The following is a 12,384-nucleotide window of genomic DNA, read 5'->3' as shown; positions in this document are numbered from 1 at the left end:
CCAATGTGACTGTATCCAGAGATAGGCTGTTTAGGAAGAAATTAAGATTAAATGAGATCATAAGCATGGGACCCTAAGTCCTATAGGACAGTAGCCTTTTAAGAAGGGGAAGATAAAGCATTTACATTTTCAAGTTTTCTAAAGGAAATGTTAAATAGAATGGAGATGGGAAAAATTCTTTTTCCTTCCAGCACCAGGGAAAATTTTAAAGAAATAACACATACACACACACATACACACACACACATATTCAGCCTTTGATATCTATGGGTTCTGCATCCTCAGATTCAATCAACCTCAGATTGAAACAAAAAATTAAAAACTTCATATTCAAAATTTGCAAAATGAAGCTAGGTATGGTGATGCACACTTGTAATCCTGGCTACTTGTGGGGCTGAGGCTGGAGGATTGCTTGAGGTCAAATATTGGAAGTTGCAGTGTACTATGATGGTACCTATAGGAATAACTACTGCACTCCAACCTGGACAGCATCTTTCAGAAAAATGCAAAATTAAATGCAAAAGAAATGGGCTGGGCATAGTGATTCATGCCTATAATCTCAGTACTTTGGGAGGCTGAGGTGGGAGGACTGCTTGAGTGCAGGAGTTCAAGACCAGGCTAGGCAACATAGTGAGACCCTGTCTATAAAGAAAAATAATACATAAAAGTAATTAGCTGGATATGGTGGCATGTGTCTGTAGTCCCAGATACTCTGGAAGCTGAGGTGGGAGGATCACTTGAGCCCAGGAGGTCAAGGGTCAAGGCTGCAGTGGGCCATGATCATGCCACCGCACTCCAGCCTGGGTGACATCCAGACTCTGTCTCAAAAAAAAAAAGAAAAAAAGAAAAGAAAAACGTTCAAACAAGGTTTTGTGAAGGTTTGTAGCATTTATACTTCCACAAGTATCAAAGCTTAAAATTACACTAAATTTTTGGAATACATCGTAAAATGCCCTCCTCTTTTTAAAAGTAGTTACTTGCAGAGCTGTGCTCTATATGCTTTGATCACCGAAGTTTCTTTAATGTAAAGGAAGATTTTTGAAGAGCACTGTTAATTAACATGTGATAAAAGGAATTGGACCCTAATGATAGAAGGTGATATGAACTGCTGTTTGATCATCCTATGTGCTACCAAGCTGTAGTTGTCCCATTAAGTCCTGCTATTTAAGAAATAACTTACATAACCCTTAGGAACTCTTACTTCAGGCTTTAAAAGGCAAGGAGCAAATAATTTTAGGAGACTGATAATGTCACCTAAATTTGAAATACTAAAAAGAGATTAGTGTTCTTAACTATGTGAAATCTATTTCTCCTACTTTCTCAAATATAATCCTAGGAATCTTGCTCATAAACAAAGCATTTGGGCCAGGAATACTTCCTCTACTATAGCAATGCTTCACATCATATTGTGCTGCAGTTTCCATCATTTTTAAAGGACAGAGACATAAACGATAAATAGTGGTATAAAAATATTACAATCTACCACCTCAAAAAAAACTCACTGTTTATGGAGTTCAGAGCTTGGAGATTCAAGTATTGATTGCAGTTTTATTTTGAAAAGAATGCTATAATTTATGCGATTTTTATTTCTCATGTTTATATTAAAAGCTAATTAACTTTATTTTAATTAAAAAACACACACAAACACACACACAAACATATATATATATATTCAGCCTTTGATATCTGTGGGTTCTGCATCTTCAGATTCAATCAACCTCAGATTAAAAATATTTAAAAAATAAATAAAAACAATACAACAATAAAAATAATATAAATTTTAAAACAATGGAGTATACAACTATTTACATAGCATTTATCTTCTATGAGGTATTATAAATAACTCAGAGATAATTAAAGTACACAGGATGGTGCTAGTAGATTATATGCAAATACTACACCATTTTGTATGAGGGATTTAAGCATCTAAGGATTTTGGTATCTGCAAGGGCCTGAAACCAATTCCCAAGGATGTTAAGGAACAATAATATAATGTAATTTGTATTTACCCTTACGTGAGCAAAAGTGATGTGCACTTCCTCCAGCAGACCTTGCCATAAAAATGTCCCTCTAGTGATTCTTCATATTATTTGTCCTTCCAACATCTTGACACAGAGGAGCTCAGAGGCCATATTTTACATGGCTTTTCTGGTTGATTGTTGCTAGTGTATAGAATACTTACTATTTCAAATAGGTTATATGTGTACACGGACAAAATTTCAAACAATATTAAAGGACACTGTAGTCAGCACTATTCATGCCCATCCAGATCCTCTTTACCACGCCAGTACACCCATTCCCAGGTGCTAAATGCTGTCCCCTGATGGTACAGGAGTTAAAAATAAATTATTTAGGCACGTAGTGAGGGTAAGGAAGTCCTTGGTAAGGTTTTTTTTAATGAAAAGCAGCCCCAAAGTCATTCTCTTTTTCAACAAAGAGCAGTCTATAAAATCGAGCAGCAGACATAGACAAGCAAGCTGGAAGCTTGCATGGGTGAATGCTGGCAGTTGTGCCAATAGGAAAAGGCTACCTGGGACTAGGCACGTTCAAAATAGTGGCTCCATGTTCCCTTCTCTTTGCCAGCCAGGAGTAAGGAGCAGTAAGGAGCAGACAACATGGTGCCCAGCCAAATGGAAGGCTCATTTGCATAATAAGATTAGGGTGGAGTGGCCAGCCTTCCCCAAGCACTGTGTAAATGTCACACCTGGTCTAACCAATCTGTGGGCCCTACGTAAATCAGACACCACCTCCTCAAGCCTGTCTATAAAATCCGGTGCACTCTGCTGCAGGCCAGGATTCCCATTGGGGGACCCCTCTCTCTCTTAAGAGAGAGAGCTGTTCTCCTTTCTCTTTCTTTTGCCAATTAAACCTCCACTCCTAAACTCACTCCTTGTATGTGTCTGTGTCCTTAATCTTCTTGGTGTGAGACAACAAACCTCTGGTATTTACTCCAGAGAATGACACTGCTTCACTAAGACATAAAGCTACACCCTCCTTTAGAGATTTGCTCTGGCCAAAGTTACCCCTCACCCCAAGAGGGCGCTCACAGCCAGTGATTGATCCAATGTAGGGGTACAAAGGCCAACTCGCTTTTCTCAAGTAGAAATCAACTCTTTGCGGTAATTTGTGCTCCTGCTTTTACAGTATGATCAGGTTGAAGTAACACTCTGAGACAATAGCCTTGCTTAGCAACTTCTACTTTATCCAGTTTTCCTTACTCCTTGTCTCCTGAAAGCATTTCTTCAATAAACCACATGCATGCTATTTCCTGTCTCAGGCAGTACTTCTACAGAATTTGACCTAAGCCGTTACATTGTGAAATGGGATTGTCAGTAAGGGAAGTAACTCTTCCCAACTTGCAATGTCTCCCTAAGAGACATTACAAAAAGAAAGGGAAAAGACTTACACATACATATATGCTATATGAAACTGCACATTTTAGTGTACTGCTAGACATAGTGTGCAGATTTCCTCTTGCATGCCAACTGTTGACTATTATATGTTGTGCTGAGAAGGATTCTGAGACCCAGCCTGGGCTCAGTGTGCAAGAGTGCTGGTTGACATGAGATACTTGCTTCAGGCAGGAGATAGAGGTGTGCAGGAGGAGGTGGGGTGGAGGATAATTTCATTGTAATTTTGCTGTTGAAAAAAACCCTTCTATTTTCTTAACATTTCAGGCATATTTTTGGTGCCAAACACAAGGTGATAAATTCCTCAGTAACTCAATTTCAAAACGAGTGTAGATACGACATTTCAAAGGCACTATACTGTAGTGGTTAAGAACAAAATTCCATCCCAGGCCACAGGCTCAAAGTTAAATGGCCTGGGATGGAATTCTGGCTCCTCCATTTACAAATTATATGACCTTGAACAAGTTACTTAATCTCAAATTCCAGGTCTATAAAACTACAATAGCAGTATAAAGGTTCACTACAGAATTTTTATGAGAATGAAGTAAGTTGATTCCTGTAAAGGTAGAACAGTGCCTGGTACATATTAATTATTTGACGACTGTAGGCTTTTATTATTTTCATTTAATGATTTCAAAATAGTAGTCTTGGCCAGTGAGTGATTATTCCTTATTTAAAAAGTTTATTTATCATCATATAACTGGTTATTCATGTTAATTTAAGAAAAAGTCTTTTGTACTGTAGAATTACAACTTTTAGGTGATGAAATACAACTACTTAAACTTTTAAGTGAATAGTTAATAAGGCTGGCGATTGACCTTATTATCTGTGATTCATCAGGTTAAGATTTGGGGTGCTTAATTCCTTCTGACAATTACAAATGCTAATAACCTTAGGGAAGACAGTAAAAGAGGAAATCAAACTAAAAGAGATTTAAAATTAGAGGTTGAAACTCTTGGAAATATTGATTAGAAGAAATAACTTTTTAATGGAAGTTCTTTTCACCTTTGAAAGTCATTTCCAATGTTGATTTACTTATTTCACTATGTCTGACACAAGTTGAACAACATCTACTCATCAAAAAGTATTTTTTAAATGGCTTCATATCTGGTATCGGTATGATTGCTTTGTGAATAGCAAAAGCATGTAATTTAAGGATAGATATACTCTGTTTATTTTGTGGACATGTTTGTGTAGTGTGCAAGCCACTTGAAATAACGGTAACAAAGTTGGGTTAATGGAGTTTCTAAGTGAAAAATTAAATTGTATGGTTCTTAAGAGAAACCAGAAAGAATTTGAACTGCTGCTGTCTTAGACGTGCTAATGCAGCTGTTATCAGTCTGAGGTGGAAGAATGAGGTATTGCATGAATGGTTTACATTTAGCAGTGCTTTTTTTCAAGCTACGTTTAAAATTCAATTATGGGCCGGGCGTGGTGGCTTATGCCTGTAATGCCAGCACTTTGGGAGGCTGAGGGGGCAGATCACAAGGTCAGGAGATCGAGACCATCCTGGCTAACACGGTGAAACCCTCTCTCTACTAAAAATACAAAAAAAATTAGCCAGGCATGGTAGCGGGTGCCTGTAGTCCCACCTACTCGGGAGGCTGAGGCAGGAGAATGTCGTGAACCTGGGAGGTGAAGCTTGCAGTGAGCCGAGATGGCACCACTACACTCTAGCCTGGGCAACAGAGCGAGACCATGTCTCAAAAAAAAAAAAAAAAAGTCCATTGTGGTGAATATTTAACTGTAACAAAAAATAGGCTACATTTGCATTAGCCTACCCTAGATGATACCTCATTGGCACACAAATTCCAGAGGAAGGCAATATTCCTACTCATTAACTTACTTTCTTTTTTTCTTTGAGAAAGAGTCTCACTCTGTCACCCAGACTGGAGTGCAGTGGGGCAATCTAAGTTCACTGCAACCTCTGCCTCCCAGGCTCAAGCAATCCTCCCACCTCAGCCTCCCCACTAGCTGGGACTACAGGTGTGCACCAACACGCCTGGCTAATTTTTGTAGTTTTTTTCTTTTTTGGGGGTAGAGATGGGGTTTCACCACGTTGGCCAGACTGGTCTGAAACTCCTGACCTCAGGTGATCTGCCCACCTTGGCCGCCCAATGTGCTGGGATTACAGACATGAGCCACCACGCCTGGCCTTCTACTCATTAACTTTTTACAAGAATCCTGTGGTGAAATAATTAAATAAATTTCAAGTGAGAGTTTATAGAACCATATACATAAAAGGTAACCATGTGAGATGATGAATATGTTAATTTGCTTGATTGTAGTATTCATTTCACTATGTATATGTGTCTCAAAATTACATGATACACCTTAAATATATACAACTAAAAAAAGGTAATAGATAAATGTCTTGTACTGGGGGTGGGTGTGAGTTCAGAAAACAGTCACAGAAAAATCTAGTTGTATAATGTATTTTAAAAATATTTTGGGGGCAAGGTGTGGTGACTCACACCTGTAATACCAGCACTTTGGGATGCCAAGGTGGGGGATCACTTGAGCCCAGGAGTTTTGACACCAGCCTTGGCAACATGGCAAAACCCTATCTGTACACATAAAAAATACAAAAATTATCCAGGCATGGTGGCACCTACCTGTAGTCCCAACTACTTGGGAGGCTGAGGTAAGAGGATTGCTTGAGCCCAGGAGGTAGAAGTTGCAGTGAGCTATGATCATGCCACTGCACTCCAGCTTGGGCAATAGAGTGAGATTCTGTTTCAATATGCATTTCTGCTAAAATCATTATTATTTTCACATGTACCATAATTGACTTTAAAAGGAGTATAAGTACTTTCTACCTTAATGAAAGATAGTCTAAATAGTCTCATATATTTGGTTGTGTTAGTTATAACAATATTTGTAAAGTTATAAGTAGCTAGTTAAATATCATAAAATTGATGAGTAAATTTAATTTCCCTTAATAAATATATAATAAATAGATTCATTTCTCTGTATCAAACAAGGACACAAGCATTATAATAGAAAGGCTAGGCACATTATGTAACAAATAACCCTTGATATTAAAGTAGACTCTCACATAGGGTTTGGCACAAAGTAAGCTCTTGGCAAATGTCAATTTCCTTCCCTTTCTCTTCTCTCCTCTATATTAATATATTGACTTTCTCTTATTAAATGTGGTATATTTTTGGTTTCTCTAAAGAAACAAAATTTCAGCAAGCACTGATCACACATACAATTACCACCCAGTCTCCCAACTCTCCTGGATGGTGTAGGCTAAAGGGGACACAATTTAACGCCTAGGAAGGGTAGGAAAGTGAACTACGGTGTAATAGGTACAGGCAATTGTCTCAACCAAGCCTCAGACAAATTGCAGGCAGATCAGGGATTTAAGCCTTTCTTCATAATGTAATCTTACTATTTCAAACTACAGATGCTCCTTGACTTATGATTCGGTTACATCCCAATAAACTAATTGTAAATTGAAAACATCATAAGTTGAAAATATGTTTAATATACCTAACATACCAAACATTATAGCTTAACCTAGCCTACTTTAAATGTGCTCAGAAAACTGTCAGCACAGTATTCAATAAACTGCAGGAAACTGTCAAAGTCAAATAAAATAGACTAATTTTAAAATGTTTTATTTGGGACACAAGAATTGCAATTCAGGCCATAAACACAGGCATGGTGGTTTTGGGTATGTCTGAAGAACGAAGGGAAGGTTGGAGGTTTTAAAAAAGGAGAAATGTTATGAATTACTTTGAAAGAAAATTCATAGGCACTAATAAAGTTTTGAGGAGCTGACAGGTTCTGATTGGTGAGTGATAGCAGTGGGTAAAAGGAGTCTAGAGTCAAGTAGGTTGTTTCCGTATCTGTTACATAAAACTGATTTCAGGTTGCAGCAGGCCGTTTCAGCAGCTGGGCGGTGCTCCAGCAGTCAGACCCTGCTCCACCAGTCCTCTCCATTTTTACAAATGGATGTGACAGTGACCTAGAAGGTGAGAAGTAAACCATCTAGGCTTTAGTATTTGCAAGTGTGAGGTTAGACACCGCCTGTTCATGCAGATTCAGGAAAACATTAGCAGCTCAACCACCAGGTCTCTTGGGAAGTTGAGTTCAGACATAGACCTTTCCACCTGGGGGACAGGGAACCAACTGTTCATAGGCAGGCAACACAGAAAGTGTTCTCAGGTCATTTATTGGACAATCCTGCTTATTCTCCACAGTCCACTCCTTCACTTACAGAAAGTTCTGCATGTTTTTTTTTCTTCCATCAGAAGAAATAACCTATTCATATCTGAAATAGGAAGAGAAATATGCTCATTTGCCTTCCTACCACCCACCCACTTTCTGGGTTGGATATGGTCATGTCAAATTAATTGGCATCTGTTCTCCTCCACAAGGATGAGCCACACCGTTGGTCAGCCACACTCTGCCTAGTTGAAGATGTGACAGTGAATGTGTCTAGATAAAAAAAAAAAAAAAGAGAGAGAATGCATTTAAAGGCAAGACCTTGAGGAACACCTATATTTAGAAGGGCATGGAACAAGAATAAGCTGATGAAAAAAAAAATAGAGAAAGAGTGGAAGGTATTAGAGTCAGCATGTAAAAAGCTGTAGGGTGGGTGGGGTAATCAACAGTGTCATATGCTGTAGAGAGGAGAAAACTATAAAGACTGAGAAAAGGCCAGATTGGATTTGCTGCTTTTAGGCCTCTAATAAATTTGGAAAGAAAAGTTTTAGTTGACTGGTGGGAATAAAGTCTCCTTGCAGAAAATCATGTAGTAAGCTACAGCATGTCAAGATTTTAAGAAATTTGAAGGTAAAGCAGTCATGTTGAGTGTATTTTATAAATTTGTTCATATCTTTTCTTCACCTACCCCCACCAATCCCATCACGGGTATTCATCGTCATTCTTTTTTTTTTTGAGACAGAGTCTCACTCTGTCACCCAGGCTGGAATGCAATGGCGCAATCTTGGCTCACTGCAACCTCCGCCTCCTGGGTTCAAGCGATTCTCCTGCCTCAGCCTCCCAAGGAGCTGGGACTACAGGCACAGGCAACCATGCCCGACTGATCTTTTATATTTTCAGTAGAAACAGGGTTTCACCATATTGGTCAGGCTGGTCTCCAACTCCTGACCTCAAGTGATCCAGCCACCTCGACCTCCCAAAGTGCTGAGATTACAGGCGTGAGCCACTGTGCCTGGCCAGTATTCATCATCTCTTACCTGGTTTATTAAAATAGTCCCATTTCTAGTGTCACTCTCTGACTCCCACCCCATATTAATAAGGGTGGCTATGTTGATAGAAAAAATAAACCTCCAAAATTCAGCATCTTAAAGAACAATAAATTAATTTCTCATCTCATTCCAGAGTAAGTTTCTAGGTCAGCAGGTGACTTTTCTCCATGTAGTGATTCACAGATGCAAACTCCTTCCATCCTGGGCCTTTGCCATTTGCAAGGACATTCGTCTCATTTGCAAGATTGAGGCAGGGTCACCAAGGCCAGAATTCAGTTGGTGGAAAGGGAAAGCAGGAAAAGGGTCAGCCTGGTCTTAAGGTGCTGGTGTGGAAGTGGTGTACATCACTTCCATCACTTCCATCTCACATTCTGTTGGCTAGAACATGCTCACATGGCCACACCTAACTTAAGAGGATGCTGGGAAATGTCACTTAGCTATATGCTCAGGAAGGAAAGGAGGCTGGATTTTGATAGACAGCTCTCAGTATCTGCCATACTCTCTGGGCCTTGTTCATCCTCCACGCTGCTGACAGGCTAGCTACCTGATTCCCCAATCTGACCATGTCATTTCCCTGTTAAAAAAGAACAAAATTCAGTGGTTTCTATAACTGAATAACTAACACTTTTCTTGAGCAGCTACTGTGTGCTGAACACTGTAGATACAATGCAAACAGAAAGAAAGATTCTGCATTTGTCCTCTTGAAGCTTATAGAGGAGCTAGAATTCTGGGAATCATATGTAATTCCTCATTGTCTCTCACCCCTATACCCAAGCCATCATAAAGACCTGTGAATTTTCCTTTCATTCAAAGTACTACTCTGCACCGGGCATGGTGACTCACGCCTGTAATCCCAGCAATTTGGGAGGCAGAGGCAGGTGGATCACCTGAGGTCAGGAGTTCGAGACCAGCCTGGCCAACATGGTGAAACCCCATCTCTACTAAAAATTAAAAATTAGCTGTGTGTGGTGGCACGCACCTGTAATCCCAGCTACTTGGGAGGCTGAGGTAGCAGAATCACTTGAACCCGGGAGGCAGAGGTTGCTGTGAGCCGAGATCATGCCACTGCTCTCCAGCCAGGAGACAGTGACACTTTACCTCAAAAAACAAAAACAAAAACAAAAAGTACTTCTCTGTACCCCTTCTCCCTGTTTCCCCCAAGTGTGGCCACTCTAGATATTTCTTTTTTCTTTTTTCTTTTTTTTACTTTTCAAAACGTCTTTAATAAGTAAATAAAGGGGTGATGTAAAATGTTGCAGTTTGCTTGGTAAATCTTAATTGCGAAATTTCTTCTTCTTTCAGAACTTTTTTCCTGCTGCATTTGCTGCTTTTTCAGCCATGATCTCTGAGTACTTCCTTTGGTTGTATCTTCTGAACTCAGAATCATCCAGCAGTTCTTCCGTAATAGTTCTTTTCCTTTGCTTCTTGGGAATTCGTGAATGGTAGAAATCACCTGGATTGTCAACAATGGTTCCAATTTAGAATTACTTGGGGAAGCCATCTCTATCATTTTTCTTGTAAAATCTTTTTGGGTCCATGCTGGCTCTCATCTTCAGTGCTTTGAGATCATTTTTCAGTTCATTTGTCATTTCTGGAGTTTTCATACCAAACCAGCCATCCCCTGCTGTTTTTTGTCATTTTTTACGTTTTTTCTGAAGTTGATACTTTGATTCACTATATGGTGGAACACAGTAGTGTTTTTCAAAATCAGGTGTAATGACGGCTTTCTGCAGAAGCTCATTTTTCTTTTTCTCCTTGATCTGTGTTAGGGTTTTCTTGTTAGACTGTAGTTTATCTGCATTGAAATGTATACACAAACCACCCAACTGCTTGATACTCAGACCAGGGTCTATGCTGCTGCTTGTCAACTTTAGAAGTTTAGCCTTTGTGCTATTTAGTAAGTCTTCTTCATCACTAAACTCATCTTCATTTTCGTCGTGGTCTGATGAATCTTCTTCACTTTTTTCATCCTCTTCCTCTTTTTCTTCCTCAACGGCAACCTCACTTGCTTTGTCTTCCTCTTCCAAGTAAAAAGTTTTACATTTAAAATCCTAAATGGCATAGTTTTTACATAACCAGATGTTTAGAAGACGTTATCAAATAACCCATAAATGTGTAGTGTGTGTGGGGGGAAATGGAGCATTTAATTTTAACTAGTTTGTTGGTATTATCTATTTTTATATTTATTCTCATTCAGTTCCTGCTTGAAGCTGTGTGAAACCTTTTCTGTAAATGCTATCTGATCCCTTTTCTTTCATTTAGTGGCTAAGTTCATTGTCTGTGCTTGGTGGTCCATGAGATTTCCCTCTTTATCCTCAAAACAAACTTCCTGTAGCTTCAGTTGCTTGAATGGCTTTCTACTCCTAGTCACCTATCTATCCTTCAGTAAAACATTAATTTTATTTTTGAAAAGCATATTTAACATCTAATGTGGGCATCGTATAGTATTACATATTTGGGGGTGCCCATAGCATCCTTCATGGAAAATGCTTTGGCAGTGGCTGGTGCCTAGTTTGGAAAAGAGCAAGATACCTGTATTATTTTCCTACTGCTGGTGTAACAAGATACCACAAACATAGTGGCTTAAAGCAATACTCATTTATTCTCTCACAGTTGTGTAGGTCACAAATCTGAAATTATGTTAAAAAGTTTGCTTAAGTACATAATAATAATAAACTCCAATTAACATTATTTGTTCTAGTTATGAGATTGATTTGCAAACTCAGTCTTCAGTAAGGACAAGATAGCATTGTAAGTGAAAAGACCCCAAAACCAGCAACATCACTTACTAGTTGTGTGGTCTTGGTTAAGATACTTAAACTCTTTAGCCATGTATCATATATTGCTGTATAATAATAATGCCTAAATCATAGAATCATTATAAGAATATATGAAAGTGCATGCAGCAAAATATATGTAAAAAAATTGTTGGCATAAACTAAATGATCAATAAACACCAAATAAGTAAATTTAACCATAAATGAGATGGGCCGGGCATGGTGGCTCATGCCTGTAATCTCAGCACTTCGGGAGGCCGAGGCGGGTGGATCACCTGAGGTCAGGAGTTTGAGACCAGCCTGGCCAACACGGCGAAACCCTGTCTCTATCATAAATACAAAAAATTAGCCAGGCGTGGTGATGCATGCCTGTAGTCCCAGCTACTTGGGAGGCTGAGGCAGGAGAATCACTTGAGCCCAGGAGGCAGGGGTAGCAGTGAGCCGAGATCGCGCCACTGCACTCCAGCCCGGGTGACAGTGTGAGATTCCATCTCAAAAAAAAAAAAAAAAATTAGTTTTGCGTATTCTTTAAATTCATATAAATGGAAACATACAGTATGTGTTCTTTAGTATCTCATTTCTTTTGATCAAAATCATGTCTGTGATATTTTTCCACATTGTTGTGTGTTTCAGTTGTTCATTCTTTTATATTGCTGAGTAGTATTCTACTGTGTGAACATACCACAATTTGTTGATTAGTTTTCCTGTTGATGAACATTTGGGTTGTTTCTGGTTATGAACAAAGATGCTATGAATACTTCTGAACAGAACTTGTAAATTTAATTTTTTATCTATCTTGGGTAAATGCCTAGTAGTGGATTGCTGGATCCAGTTGATTAGAAACTGAAGAACAGCTGTCAAAAGTGTACATACCATTTTATAGTCCTAGCTATAAAATGTAAGCAAAATATAAGATTATCAGAGTTCCTGTTACTCTTCCTCCTTGCTACCATTTGGTGTCATATTACATGA

General features: G+C 38.9%; 1 pseudogene; it reads right to left on the bottom strand.

Annotated features, from left to right (window-relative positions):
• Positions 1-9,909: 9,909 nt before the first annotated feature.
• Positions 9,910-12,130, bottom strand: LOC103219866 (deoxynucleotidyltransferase terminal-interacting protein 2 pseudogene; annotated as a pseudogene).
• Positions 12,131-12,384: the final 254 nt, after the last annotated feature.

This window comes from Chlorocebus sabaeus, chromosome 12 (assembly GCF_047675955.1).
Source record: "Chlorocebus sabaeus isolate Y175 chromosome 12, mChlSab1.0.hap1, whole genome shotgun sequence".
NCBI lineage: Eukaryota > Metazoa > Chordata > Mammalia > Primates > Cercopithecidae > Chlorocebus > Chlorocebus sabaeus.
Note: the sequence above shows the minus strand (reverse complement) of the source record. Positions and strands in the feature narration are given on the sequence as shown.